We start from the raw sequence: 14635 nt of genomic DNA on the forward strand, positions 1-14635 counted from the left end.
GTATTGGACAGCACAGATGCAGAACATTTTCTGTCACACAAAGGGCACTTGGGCAGTGCTGACTTAGAGCAAGCAAGAGAAATAAAGAGGAATCGGAAGGATTTATTGAGCCAGCAAGGATCATCTAGTTTATTTCAAAGCTCTTAGGAATGAGTGTACTTAAATGCTTCAGAGAAATATGGTGGTTCATCTTCCTGTTCTATTTTATTTTCTATCAGTTTCAAGAAGTGCCTTTTTACTACCCTCTAGGTAACCTACTGAAATTGTCACAATCAACATGGGCAGGAAGTTGTCTCTAAAGTCTAACGTTGTTTGTGGAATTCTTTGCCCACCTAAGGCAACTGACTTGGGCACTTCTCTCATTCAAAAAAAAAAAAAAAAAAAAACCGGCGCGTGCCTGTAGTCCCAACTACTCAGAAGGCAGAGACAGGAGAATCACTTGAACCCAGGAGGCAGAGGTTGCAGTGAGCAGAAATCATGCCAAATCTTCTTGGCGTTTTAATTTCAATAACTACAGTTTCAGTTTTATGCTTCACCCCATTAAGATTCTTTTGAAATTGACCCTGGGGTAAACATATCATTATGGACTCAAGTTTACAAGTAAAATAACCAATAACCTAGATTTCAGATGTTCAGAAGTACTCAGAGAGGGGAAACTGGGGCAAAGCCAGAAAAACAAAGATGTTTCACGTTTCACTAACATGTGTTGGGTTTAAGACTTTGTTGGTTTGTTTTTAATTGGCCCTTTCTCCTCTCTCTCTCTCTCTCTTCTGTCTCTCTTCACTCACTCACTCAAATGCTACAAAAAAAAAAAAGAGCCCCAATATAAACGCAAGCTCTTTGAGATTTCTTTTTTTTTTTTTTTTTTTTTTTGTTTTTTTTTTTTTTTTTTTTTTTTTGAGACGGAGTCTGGCTCTGTCTCCCAGGCTGGAGTGCAGTGGCCGGATCTCAGCTCACTGCAAGCTCCGCCTCCCGGGTTCACGCCATTCTCCTGCCTCAGCCTCCGGAGTAGCTGGGACTACAGGCGCCCGCCACCTCGCCCGGCTAGTTTTTTGTATCTTTTAGTAGAGACGGGGTTTCACCGTATTAGCCAGGGTGGTCTCGATCTCCTGAACTTGTGATCCGCCCGTCTCGGCCTCCCAAAGTGCTGGGATTACAGGCTTGAGCCACCGTGCCCGGCCGCTCTTTGAGATTTCATCTGTAACTGCTTGCTTGTTTCAGGGCTTCCTCCTCTTTTTTAATCTCTGGTAATGCCATCATAGTCTTTGGGATTGTTTTCTCTCCTCATCTGTCTGTTACACAGAAGAAACTGTCTATACAACAAATAGCTATATAGAACTTTATGAGAATATATATCATGGCCCCCTATTGTGGCATTCATAATGTTTATTTTGCATACCTTCAAGAGTTAGGCAAAAACCCCAAATCAGTCTCAGCTTGATTTAATATAAGATTAATTTGATCCCTGTAAATGCAACTGAAAATCTTCCATCTTGATCCTGCTTTAAAAAAAAAAAACAGTAAATCACATGAATGATAGGAAAGTGCTTGCATGTCTAATAATAATTCTAAAACAGATGGTCCCTATTTACAATCATCACAATTAACATATCACCACTAGGAATTCACCAGGGTTCACCACAGTTCAGTTCTATGCAAACATCTCCTGCTTCTCTTCACCCATCTCCAAAAGAATACATTCCTCTTACCCATTTAGATCTGGAAAAAAAAAAAAAAAACTGCTCTCAATTACTTACATTCATCCTTGCACAAGAGTCTCCTATGTGATTACACACAAAATTCTGACCCTTGTTTCTAAATTATTTCTCAATATCCCAGCAGAAAATTTTGCAGAAGGGAGCCTGTGCCTTTCACCTTCTTCTCTCATACAAAAAAAAAAAAAAACACACACACACAGCAGTTGCATCACTCTTGTAGTATAAAGTATACGTGCTTCAGCGCTACTACCCCAAGTCACAGCAGCTACATTAATCACTTTAAATGTGGCTCACAGGGAAGCCCTTTGCTTGAAAGTAATCACAACCTTTCGGGATTCCAGTCGCTTTATATTGGAGCTTGCTGATATGTTCTTACTTTAATAGGGATTCCGCACCACGTTTACAGATACACCACCACAGCTTGCGTTTCTGAAGGCACATAAACAATTTCTCAAGGCTTCACATTTTACAGAGACACACATGGCTATATAAAGAAACTTCAGCTGCCACAGTGATCTTCACTGTCACCTGGCCCCAATGGAAGGGGAAATAGGATCAAAGCAATGTACAAAACGAGCTGATTGTGATCTCATTTTAAGGAAGAGAAAACTCTGTGTCTGTTCTATTTCCTTGTGTGTTTCACAGTTTGGGCTCCATGATTATATTATTGCAGAAATCTCTCCAGGAAAATTGGACTCATCAGGACATTTGCACCTTCTCATTCATACACATCTGGACATGTTATATCTGAAAATTGGAAAATCCAAGTGCATTCACAGACCACGCAAAAAAAGAAAGTGGGAAATGCCAAGCCCATTTATCATTCTCAGTGAAAAAATTGTACAGGCAGCTTCTTCTGCAAGAAAAGCAAATGAATGAAAGGGTGAGCAGAGTGCTAATAATGTACCATGGCTCCAGATTAAAGTGTCAGTGATTCTGCTCAGCCTCTGAGCCGCTGAAATGCTTCTCTGGGTTTTGATTAGGAAAAGGAAGATATTCAAAGAGATGTGAGCTGCATGCCCGAGATACGGTTTCATAAGCCAACCATGCCTTGTCAAACCAGAGGCAGAGGTTATGTTGGCAGGAGTTGCAGGTCAGGCTGAAGCCCTTGGCAAAATCAGGAAGCAGATGAACTGGTGTTTCCAGGGCTCTTTGCTGAAGCTCCCAAGCAGCCCACCTCATGCCCAACTTTCTTCAGTTTATGAGCAGGGCAGAGGCCCACCATGTACAGAACCTGCAACACCAGCATCCTCTCAATACCACAAAGAACTCATTTCTCCCTCCAATCAAGTAGCTCCCCTCACTCTCAGTCTGACCTTCACCGCCTCAGAGAGCACAGAGGTTGGGAAGACACCTTAACCACCCCTCAGGCTAAAGAAGCAGAGGCCTCTAGACTAAGGTCCTGGCTATATCCTCTCCAGAGCAGGAGAGAAACGCCTTCCATTCCTTTGGAATAAGCCCACTACCAACAAATGCAAACACAGTTAATGCCTCATCCAGTTTGTCCTGATATCAGTTTTAAGCTTTTCCAGGATCTGGTCCCAGACGGGAGCCTAGCGAGACACCCTCAGTGTCTCCTGCTTAAGCTTGGACTGCGTTTCCCCTTCCCCTGGGAACTTTAACTGCCTTCCAAGAGCCTGCCTCCCAAAGTCACCCCTGTACTGCTAATTTATGACATGAAATCTTCAAAGCATCACGGCAATTAGATTAATCTTTATTGCATGCTTTCTGCTTTAAAAAAAAATGTCATTATGTAGTGTTCAATTTTTTACTAAATGTGACAGGAAGTGAGTCCCAGAGAAAATCCATTCCGTAGGTTTTAACAAGTGTCTATGAGTGGCGAGGACATGGGTGGGCTGCCTCTGCGTCCTCCGGCTCTCAAGCTGTGTGGGTCACTCCAAGCAAAGGGCCCCCTGCTGACGGCATCCTCCTCGTGGGTGGCAGGGGCTGCGTCTGCCTCTGCTGAGGAGAGGCAAGGAAGTGAAGAGTTCCGATTCAGAAGCACTTGCAGCTGTGGGCAAGAGCCAGTTTCATGCAGATTCACTCTCAAGTGAGGGCTGAGGTAGGAAGTATTCTCTTGATTCTGAAATGAAATCCCACATTATTCCTCAAGTACATTTACCTACCCTTACTGCTCCTCAGAGAGAGCCAAATCTTTGAGTTCCCAGGAGGCAGAACTGTGTGGGTTCAGAGGTTCTAGAAGACAAAGATCAGACCCTTTTAAAGGCTTTACATGCAACATGAAAGAGCTAGGACACCAAATCTGGGAAATTCAGCATAACCTACAGTGTGACCATCTCACTACGCTGCTTTATAACCTGTTTTGCCATCTTTAAAGGCCTAAAGTAGCAGAGTCAAAGATTCTAGACTTAGAAAAACAGGAGTTCACAGAGAAATGAATAAAATAACCAGTTCTTCCACCTCAAAGTGAAACTTGTTACAATAAACTGCACAAATGTACTTTGCAAACACAGATTAAGTAGTGTAATCAAAGGGTCAAAAAATTTGCCACAAGTTTTAGAGAGCTCCCCCAGTTTGTAACATGGAGATAATAACAGGCTGCATATAGTAAGAAAACGTCAAGAAGGGGCTAAATATTTAGTGACGCATGAGGAGCTTGGGATTTGGTGACAGTATTCCCTGGAAGGGGAAAGGAGGGGCAAAGGGAAGGGCCTTGTAATGTTTTACATCCGAAAGATGCAAGGTGGGCTTTATCTGTTTAAGGGAGTTTCCCTAAGACTAAGTGTTTGAACCTAGTTTCAATAGCCCAAGGTTCATACTGGGTTCCGGAAGTGACTTTCATTGGAAGGGTCTTTCTCAAAGGTGGAAAACACTGAGTTGTGGACAACTCTAGTGAGTCACGGTATTTCATAATACAAATATCTAGAAGTGTTCAGTCTTGGTCCAAGTAGGTATTTGATGAGGAAATACTAACTTCTTTTTATAACACATTTATCAGGTAAAAAAAGCAGTCCCTGAAATTTCATCCTAGTCTAAATCTGATAGTTTTCCTTCAGCTGCAGGGTGTCTCAGCCTCACCACTATTGACATTATGCACCAGCTAATTCTCTGGGGGATGGAAATCTGTCCTGTGCATTGTAGGATGTTTACCAACATTCCTGGCCTCCCACTACTAGAAGCCAGTAGTACCACTCAGTTCAAACAACCCAAAATATCTTCAGTCATTGCCACATATCCCCTGAGAGCAAAAATTTCTCCTGGTTGAGAATCTCTGTGGTGCAGAGGAAGGAATAGTCTTTTTTATTTACGCAAAGGCACCCTGTGGGCTGGCAGTGGCCTGTCAGCAAAGACCAAGTAAGCCACATCATCTTGGAAGAATCTTACATGGAGCCATGGTTCAAAATAACCGTTATCTTCAGCAAAGGGCAAACACAGGGAGAAACGACACTGGTTGGAAGATAAAAGTAAGGGTAGAATTTAATGACAGTGTTAAAAAAAGGGTTGGGGGGGCAGTGGGCTGGTACCTAAAGATTGCTTTGTTTTCACTGTTCACCCTACCAAGAAGTTCTAGTTTAGTGTCTACTATGTGACCGGCTCTGAGTTACACCCTGTAAGGAACACAAAACCAAAGTAACTTGTTGTCCCAGGCCTCCAGAGCCGTATGCTCTGCATGAAGAGGTGAGCACAGACATTCCCAACAGTATGATTACAATCCACAGCATATGTGATGCATAAAAAGAGTGAGCCATGATAGCATATGCTGTGGAACATAGGGAAGGCCCGACCACAAAACATGTGGAGAAAATTATCAATAGCTCCCAGATTAATAAATAATTTCAGATAAAGAAGAAATGGGCTCATTCCAAAAATCTTCTATTGCCAAAATTCTTAATGTTGCAAGTATCTTTCATCTGAATGAAGGTTTGGAAGGCCCAGGTTCTAGGCCCAGTCCTGCTCTAACCAGCTATGTGACCCATGACAGCCACTTAACTATTCCAGGCCTCAGTTTTTTCATCTCTAAAATGAAAGGGCTGGACCAGGTGATCTCTAAGACCCTTCCAGCTACAGCATTCTATGGTCTGAGCCCTTTTGGTTAATTGTCTCTGGATGATTACATTTATTGTATTTATTAAGCAGTTTTGGGTTTCTCCCTTCAGAGCTTAATTTCCTTTTCTATGACGTATTTCCTCTCAGAATTTTTTATATAAAAATTACATTTCACAGTTTTCAGTGCTTTAGCTTAAAATAGATATTATGCCATAAAGATCACTATAGATTTATAAAGCAAAACTCAAAACATTAAGCCCGTAAGAGCTTTGAGATTAATTTGATCTTCAGTGGGTCTGTGAATGAATGAGCTTGACGGAAGCCTTTCAATTTCTCGCTCCACTTCAAAGAGTGCACAAAGTACAAAGTGTAAATCAACCTCCACATTTGCTGATATGGCTACTAAGCTGGAAAAAAAAGAGAAAGAGATATGGCTAATAGACTATTCAAACAATATTTAGGAGCTTGGGGCCAGGCATGGTGGCTACCGCCTGTAATCCTAGCACTTTGAGAGGCCAAAGCGAGTGGAGCACTTGACGTAAGGAGTTCAAGACCAACCTGGCCAAAATGGTGAAACCACATCTCTACTAAAAACATGAAAAGTAGCCAGGCGTGGTGGTGCACACCTGTAATCCCAGCTACTCGAGAGGCTGAGGCAGGAGAATCACTTGAACCCAGGAGGCAGAGGTTGCAGTGAGCCAAGATTATGCCACTGCACTCCGGCCTGTGTGACAGAGTGAGACTTCTCTGTTAAAAAAAAAAAAAAAAAAAAAAATTTAGGAGCTTGGGAAGCCCAGGGCCCCCAGCTTATGACTTACCTTCTTTGAATTACTCATGCCTGTATGATCCAGGTGGAATCTAGATTATCCATTTCCAACAGACATAGATGAATGAGTGAGTGACAGGGGAGTGGGGGAGAGAGTTAAGATAGGAGGACCATATAAGATCTAAGAGCTACAGTGTTAAAAATAATAATAATAAATAAAGATAGAAGGACCATAGAAGGGACTGGGACTGAGGTCAGAAGGATCCAAACAAATGATCGATTCACTTCTCCACTCAAGATGGCATGAGCCAAACATAGCAACAATGAGCCTGAGGGACTGAGGCACATTTGGACAGCAAGAGCAGTCTATACGATGGGTTGGTACAGAACGTGCCATCACACATTAGCTGCTCTGTGAAAAGAGAAGCAACATGGAAAGATCATGGACTTGGGATCAGATTGACCCCGGGTCAAATCTTAGCTCTATTACTTTCTAAGTCTGTGATTTGGGGCAAGTTATTTAACCCATTGGAGCCTCCATTTCCTGATCTATAAAATCTGTGTAATAAAACCTGTCATTCAGAACTGCTGTGAGGACTAAATGAAAGAATGTGCATGTTCCAGGATTAAGTCAGCTGCGCAAAACAAAAAAAAATTCAAATAATAATGTCTTAAATAAAGTAGAGGTTGATTTTCCTTCAAATAATATGAAATCTAATAGTAGCAGTTCAGGACTAGAAAGGGGACTTCATTTTGCATGTGGCTTCCATCCTCGAGATTACCTTGTAATCATCAAATTGTTGCAGCAGCCCGAACACATTGGCATTTTAGACAAAAGAAGGAAGAAGAGGGAACGATAAAAGAAGCCTGTCCCCATTTGAGTTAGCTCTCTTTAAAGAGTTTTCTTAGATGCCCACTCAACAGTTTTTGTTTCTAATTCATTGCTCATACCTATCTTCAAGGAGGGCTGGAAAAGTTAGGACTTTAGCTGGACACATTGCCACCCCCAACAATATGGGGGATAAAGGCAAAGGAGAGGATGGATATTGGGTAATTAATTAGCTGTCTCTCCCATGGTATGTAAAGCACCTAGGAAATAGAAGGTACTACATGAATAATAACTGTTATTATTTAATTCATTCTTAAAGCTATTTGAGGGAGGCTTTATCATCAAGGCTGCCGGCCAGCCTGGCAGCCAGTGTTCCCTGGTCTGTCCTGGAAACCTTTCATATCACCATGCTCTCACCATGACTTGGGTCCAAACTGTGCCACAGCCTCTCAGGAGATATGGGTCTTTGGAGCCTCTTTAGTGCTGGACTTCTGGCCATAGGCAGCTCTGTGACAGCAGGATAACAGAAACTAAAGCTACAGAGTAGCGAGATAACCAAAGAGGAGAAGCAGCCTGCATCTGCCCAGTCCATCCCAAGCAGCATCCCTCATTCTTCTCCCAAGCAGAGGCCCAGAGGCTGTTTCACATCTGATTCTTCCACAGCCTCACCTGGCCCAAATCCTAGTGCTGTGGATTCTGAAAGTAGGGATAAGAACAGAAATTCATCAGATAAATGGAGCCCCTTTGAATCAAGATCCCTCCAGAAGTATGATTCGGGAAGTTTTGCCACCCAGGCCTACTGAGGAGCCCAGAAGCCCTCTCCAGTGGAATAGATCTGTGTCCAAGCCACTCGAATGGCTGAAGACCCATCATGACCCTGAAGCTGCCCAAGATGGACAGCCCAGTTATGGAAGGGAGGAAACAGCTGCCATGGGCCCATAATCTCAAACGCTGTGGTTTGAATGTGCTCAGTCTCACTGGCTGCTAGAGCTCTCTCTACTTTGGTGACTCTGGAAAGAGGGTTTCTTGCACCCCACTCCTTTTTTACCTTGGCTCTGACATTAAAAAAAAAAGGAGGCATTTTTTAAAACTTGTTAAACTGAGGCTAGAGCTAGAGACATAATTGTTTTTTCAGAAATATTCATACAAAGGATGCCCTTATGTGGAAGAAGCCCTTTTGTATTACCTTAAAGTTAGGCTACATAATCTCCACAGTGATGTATGGGGGACCCCATCACCTATTTTTGCACCATTTACCCTAGACAAGAACTTTGATTATCATTTACTAGGTAAAGAATGTTTGTGCTGTTCCAAAGTCCAGGCTTCTTGATTCTTTTGCCACTATCGATGTGCACACTGACAAATCGTAGCATAGAATGGATCACTGTCCTGCAGCCAGTTCTCCATGTGGTACCTCTTCGGCCAGAGCTGTTGGAGGTAAGTTCCTGTTTCATATGTCACAGAACAAACCCTAGTCTTGCAAAGCCTTCCTAGCACTTTAAAGTGAGATTAATTTAACTCCAATTTGGTTGAAAGCTTCCTAAGGGAGAAAATTCAGTCTACTGATTTGGTATAGATAAATGGATGTTTTTTTTTGTTGTTGTTGTTATTGTTGTTGTTTGTTGTTTTTTTTTGAGATGGAGTCTTGCTCTGTTGCCCAGGCTGGAGTGCAGTGGCGGGATCTCAGCTCACTGCAAGCTCTGCCTCCCGGGTTCCCGCCATTCTCCTGCCTCAGCCTCCCGAGTAGCTGGGACTACAGGCGCCCGCCACCGCACCCGGCTAGTTTTTTTGTATTTTTAGTAGAGACAGGGTTTCATCATGTTAGCCAGGATGGTCTCGATCTCCTGACCTCGTGATCCGCCTGTCTCAGCCTCCCAAAGTGCTGGGATTACAGGCTTGAGCCACCGCACCCGGCCAAATGGATGTTTTTTAAAGTAAAGAAGATGGTAGGTACAATTAGATTATAGTCTTGGGGTTCATGTGAAATTAGTGTCACCTTATTTTGATTTCCTAATTCAGGTCATGGCCTGAAACTTACACATACCTTGCAGAGAAAAGGAAACAGAGAAACTGCCTTTTTATTTCTCTTCACTGTGCACGTGTTCAGTACTTAAACACTGTCTCAAATATCTGTTTTGGCTTTTTTTGATAGCATCTTGTCTGCATAAGAAGCTGACCTTTCCCTAGAGAGGCCCTAGAGTCTAAAATTATCAGAACGATTAATTTATTTGTGTCTTTTGTTATGATCTCTTGTTTTAGTAAGAAAAATCCTTACAACATTCTCAAAAAAACAAAAAAGTTATTTTGGAGATGCTTGGTTCATCTCACCATGTGAACTCCTTCAAAAGACCTGTCCCATCTCTGTATTGTAGTCCAGAGGTCTCCACTGGTCTCTGGGGACCTCACAAAGGAGGCTGGACCCTCTTCCAGACCATAGCCCTTTGCAGATTTGAAAGAAGCTGTCCTGTGCTCCTCAGGTTCAGCACCAGACTGACTGCCTCCAGGTCATACAGTATTGTCAGAAGTCCTGAACATTCTTCTGTGGACTAGATCCCTCTTCAGCTATGGCTGTCATAATTATCACAATCAGCCAGATATGGGCAACCCAAGAGGAAACAGAGAACCCTGTCACTTCCCTAGTTTGGGACCCTCGCCAGCTCACTCCTGCCATGCCTGACTCATAAATTGCCCATGGAGGACTCTTTCAGCAAAGGCTCACCCAGCCTCAGCCTCTATATGTGAGATGGCTTGAAAGACACAGTCAACCTTCCTGGGCCTTGGTGCCCTTAGAACAGAGAGGCAGGGCTCCTGAGTCTCTGTCCCCACCAACCTCAGATTCCCCAGGCCAGCAGGAGGGTACTACCTGCCCACTGAATTCACAAGAAAAAAGGTCCAGGGGAAAGCTTCACAGGATGGAAAGGAGAGAGCTCCTGCCCCAGCAGGTAGAGAACTCAGTAACTCAAATCCAGCCCCTTCCTCTGGTCTCTTGTCTGAAACCAAGAGACCCAGATGCCCAAATATCATTCTAGCCAAGGAGCAGTGTGCTGGAGATACAGGACTTTTACCCAGGAGATACTGGCCTGATAGCTGTTCTCCGTTGGGGTGGAGGAGGAAGGCAACCAGGACTCCTCAGGCGAGCACAGCCAGCCCTCTTATTCTCCAACCTCAGGAGTGGGGTGAGGACTCTTCCCATGCCAGAGCAGCTAAACAGGTCAGCCAGACAAATGGCATAAGTGGAAAGGTAAGAGGGAAATAAAGAGTCCCTGAAATAATGGCTGGGTGCGGTGGCTCGCACCTGTAACCCCAGCACTTTGGGAGGCTGAGGCAGGTGGATTACTTGAGGTCAGGAGTTCGAGACCAGCCTGGCCAACATGGTGAAACCCTGTCTCCACTAAAAATACAAAAATTAGCTGGACATGGTGGTGCATACCTGTAATCCCAGCTTCTTGGGAGGCTGGGACAGGAGGATCACTTGGGCCCAGGAGGCGAAGGCTGCAGTGAGCCAAGATCATGCCACAGCACTGCCTAGGCAACAGAGTGACACTCCATCTCAAAAAAAAAATAGAGTCCTGAAAACATATTGACTCCCAAAGCCCATACTTAGGAGGCTCAGACTGTGGTTTGGCCTAATCCTGGCCCCAGGACTTCAACCCAGCCCTCACTCCCAGGGAAGACAGCATACCCCCATTAAGAGACTGCCATGAGGTGCCACTCTCCCTGACCAAGGGTCCTCAGGCTAGTCTTGGCCTCCATCAGAGGGAAGCAGAAATGGAGGCATATAAAGGAAGAGAGTAGAAAAAAAGTAAAAGGACCCACTCCTGCAGTGGAGAGTGATAGAGGTCATAGCTGCTTTTTAAAAGGGATTGCTGGGCTTCTCGTGGAATATATAGAAGAAGAAAAGGTGGCTTCCCTTTGGATAGGATGGGTATTAATCCTTTTTTGCCTGGGAGTGTCCTGGTCGGTTTACACCTGCTGGCTTACATCGTTGTTAATAACACCCACCTTCACTCGCAAAAGGTACCTGATTGGACCAAAAAAATGACATGGTGACTCTACCTTGGAAAAGGACTAGAAATATTTTTCCTATAACTCATAATACATGTACAGCTAGAAATTGACCATTTCACTGTGTGACCACATTCACCTTTACAAATTAAAAATTATATTTGTATCCAAACTATCTTAATTAAAATAGTATATCATCAAGCCGCACTTTTATTCTTAATTAAAAAAGTTATCTATGCATAATATGATACTGAAATTAACCGGAGAGAGTTTTGTTTAAAGTGCATTCTTGCAGTTCTTTGTTCCCCTAATTGCTGGAAAATTCAGTTTGGTCATGAACTCAAAACTCTTCTGTATTTGTTTTCCTTAAGAAAAACTGAGTTTGTTTCTTTTGAAGGAAAGGTTGAAAAGTTTAAAAGACCAAGCAACAAGCAACATTTACAGCCTGGAACTATGTATGTCATCTGTTTCAGGAGAGAAAACAGAGTTGCTCATTTCCACAGTGGGCCTGCAGCCCCCTCTCCTCCAGAATGCCCTCACCCACCACTTTTTTACCCAAACCTACCCTTATTACACCAAACCACCGACACACCAGTAAGATTTACAGATTCTGTGAAAGCTTCCCTGCAGCATAATTTTCTCATTTGAAAAATAAAGATGCAGTGGGGATTTTCCTTAAAAAATGCTTCAAAATACCATACAACACATGTGGAATTGTTGATAGAGTGTTGTTTTTGGAGCCAGACCTGTACTTGAATCCCCACCAAATCTGCACTACTGCTTATTATTTGGGTGACTTTGGTTAGTGACTGAAACCTCTTGGACTCGCTGTTTTATTGGTAAATGGAGGGTTAATAATACCTGCCTTCCCCAATGTCTTAACAAGGGAATAAGATGGCATAACCAAACACCTGGCATTCAGTAGCCACTTTCCCTGATTAGCCTTACAATCATTTGGTGACTAATGATGTGGGCACTATGTAAAATTTTGCAACCTCCTTGCTGCTTCTATTTTCCTGTCCCAAGCTGGAATAGTGAGAAAACTTTAAAATGGAATGAAACTCACAGAAGTCAGCATTAGCCTTTGTTATTTTTCAGTTTCATTAAAACGGCTTGATGCAGAAGACCGACTGGAATGTTTGGGGTTTTAGATGCACCAGATAATTGTCATTGTCCCTTTATGCTGGAAAAATCTAAAGTTGGTTGTGTTGTCTATCATTCTATCAAACAATATTAATATCCCTAGCATTGGCCGGGCGCGGTGGCTCAAGCCTGTAATCCCAGCACTTTGGGAGGCCAAGACGGGCGGATCACGAGGTCAAGAGATCGAGACCATCCTGGCTAACACAGTGAAACCCCCCGTCTCTACTAAAAAAAAAATACAAAAAACTAGCCGGGCGAGGTGGCGGGCGCCTGTAGTCCCAGCTACTCGGGAGGCTGAGGCAGGAGAATGGCGTGAACCCGGGAGGCGGAGCTTGCAGTGAGCTGAGATCCGGCCACTGCGCTCCAGCCTGGGCCATGACAGAGCGAGACTCCGTCTCAAAAAAATAAAAAATAAGAAAAAAATATCCCTAGCATTACATCCTCTATTAAACATAAAGAAAACAACTAACTATGAAGGACCAGGTTTTGCTCCCAGAGACACATTCCGTGGCTCTTGTTTATAGGGTTTGAGTGCATACAACAGAGGATAGAGATTTTTTTCATAACAAGTGTTCATTCTGTCCAAATGCGTCATTGCATAGTACTCCTGTAAAGCATATTTAACCTAGCAAATTGAGTCCTAAAGCATTTCTTTCATTCTGTTGTTTCTCGTTGAGACTACTCCTTCATCTACTTCAAAAAGCTCTTTCCCTGTCATGGCTCACCACCTTGTCTTAGGATCTCTCTTCTCTCTGTTTGATATTTCTTTTATATATATATATATATATATTTCTGCTTGATGTAAAGGTCAAACCAGATGGTTAGAGTAACTCAGTCCTCGGCTGGGTATGGTGGCTCACTCCTGTAATCCCAGCACTTTGGGAGGCTGAGGCGGGTGGATCACCTGAGGTCAGGAGTTCGAGACCAGCCTGGTTAACATGGTGAAACCCTGTCTCTACTAAAAATACAAAAATTAGCCAGGCGTGGTGGCATGTGCCTGTAGTCTCAGCTCCTCGGGAGGCTGACGCGGGGAGAATCGCTTGAACCTAGGAGGCAGAGGTTGGTGTATTAGTCAGGGTTCTCCAGAGGGACAGAACTAATAGGATATACATATGGGAGTTTATTAAGTATTAACTTACATGATCACAAATTCCCACAATAGGCTGTCTGCAAGCTTGAGGAGTAAGAAGAGCCAGTCTGAGTCTCAAAACTGAAGAATTTGGAGTCCGATGTTTGAGGGCAGGAAGCATCTACCACCGGAGAAAAATGTAGGCTGGGAGACTAGGCCAGTCTCTCTTTTCACGTTTTTCTGCCTGCTTTATATACACTGGCAGCTGATTAGATTGTGCCCACCAGATTAAGGGTGGGTCTGCCTTCCCCAGCCCCTGACTCAAATGTTAATCTCCTTTGGCAACACCCTCACAGACACACCCAGGATCAATACTTTGCATCCTTCAATCCAATCAAGTTGACACTCAGTATTAACCATCACAGTTGGAGTGAGCCGAGATGATGCCACTGCACTCCAGACTCCATCTCAAAAAAAAAAAAAAAGAATTAACTGAGTCCTCAAGAGGACTTTCTTGGCTTTCAGCCTCACACTCCTCCTGAATCCTCACCTCACTCCCTTCTGTGTCTCATAGCTAGCTGTCCTTGTACATCACCAGTGCTTTTGCCTTCTGACCTTAAATATTCATCATTTGCTTATTGAAATCACCCATTTATGTCAGTGCGGTCTAGTTGAGCAGAAGGAACCAAGATGGCAAGTTCAGCTGCTGAAGTGTGGCAGTTGCCCTTGTCAAGTGGAGACAAACACATACAAAGGAGGGATGGGAGGTGGACGGAAGGAAGACATACGCCCAAAGCCAACTCATCAACTTCCAACTTTCTATTGACTTGTCAATCACACACACGTGTGCACAGTCCAATCCGCATGGCCCACGCAGGTCCTGCAGGCGGAGAGGGCTGCTTCAGCTTCATGATGGTTTCAGTGGAACGTGCCCAAGGGATTCCTTTAATAGTACTCTAAAGCACTGAGAAGTTTGTTCATCTCAGTTGTTCTCTAATCACTTAGGTCCACTGTAACCTTGGATAGGTAGAGAGAGGTGCCTTTTATTTTGGTGCAGGTGGGAGATCATTATCAGCCTGATTTATATTCATTAAACA

Source organism: Rhinopithecus bieti, unplaced genomic scaffold (genome assembly GCF_001698545.2).
Source record: "Rhinopithecus bieti isolate Rb0 unplaced genomic scaffold, ASM169854v2 scaffold_7414, whole genome shotgun sequence".
In the NCBI taxonomy this organism is placed as follows: Eukaryota; Metazoa; Chordata; class Mammalia; order Primates; family Cercopithecidae; genus Rhinopithecus; species Rhinopithecus bieti.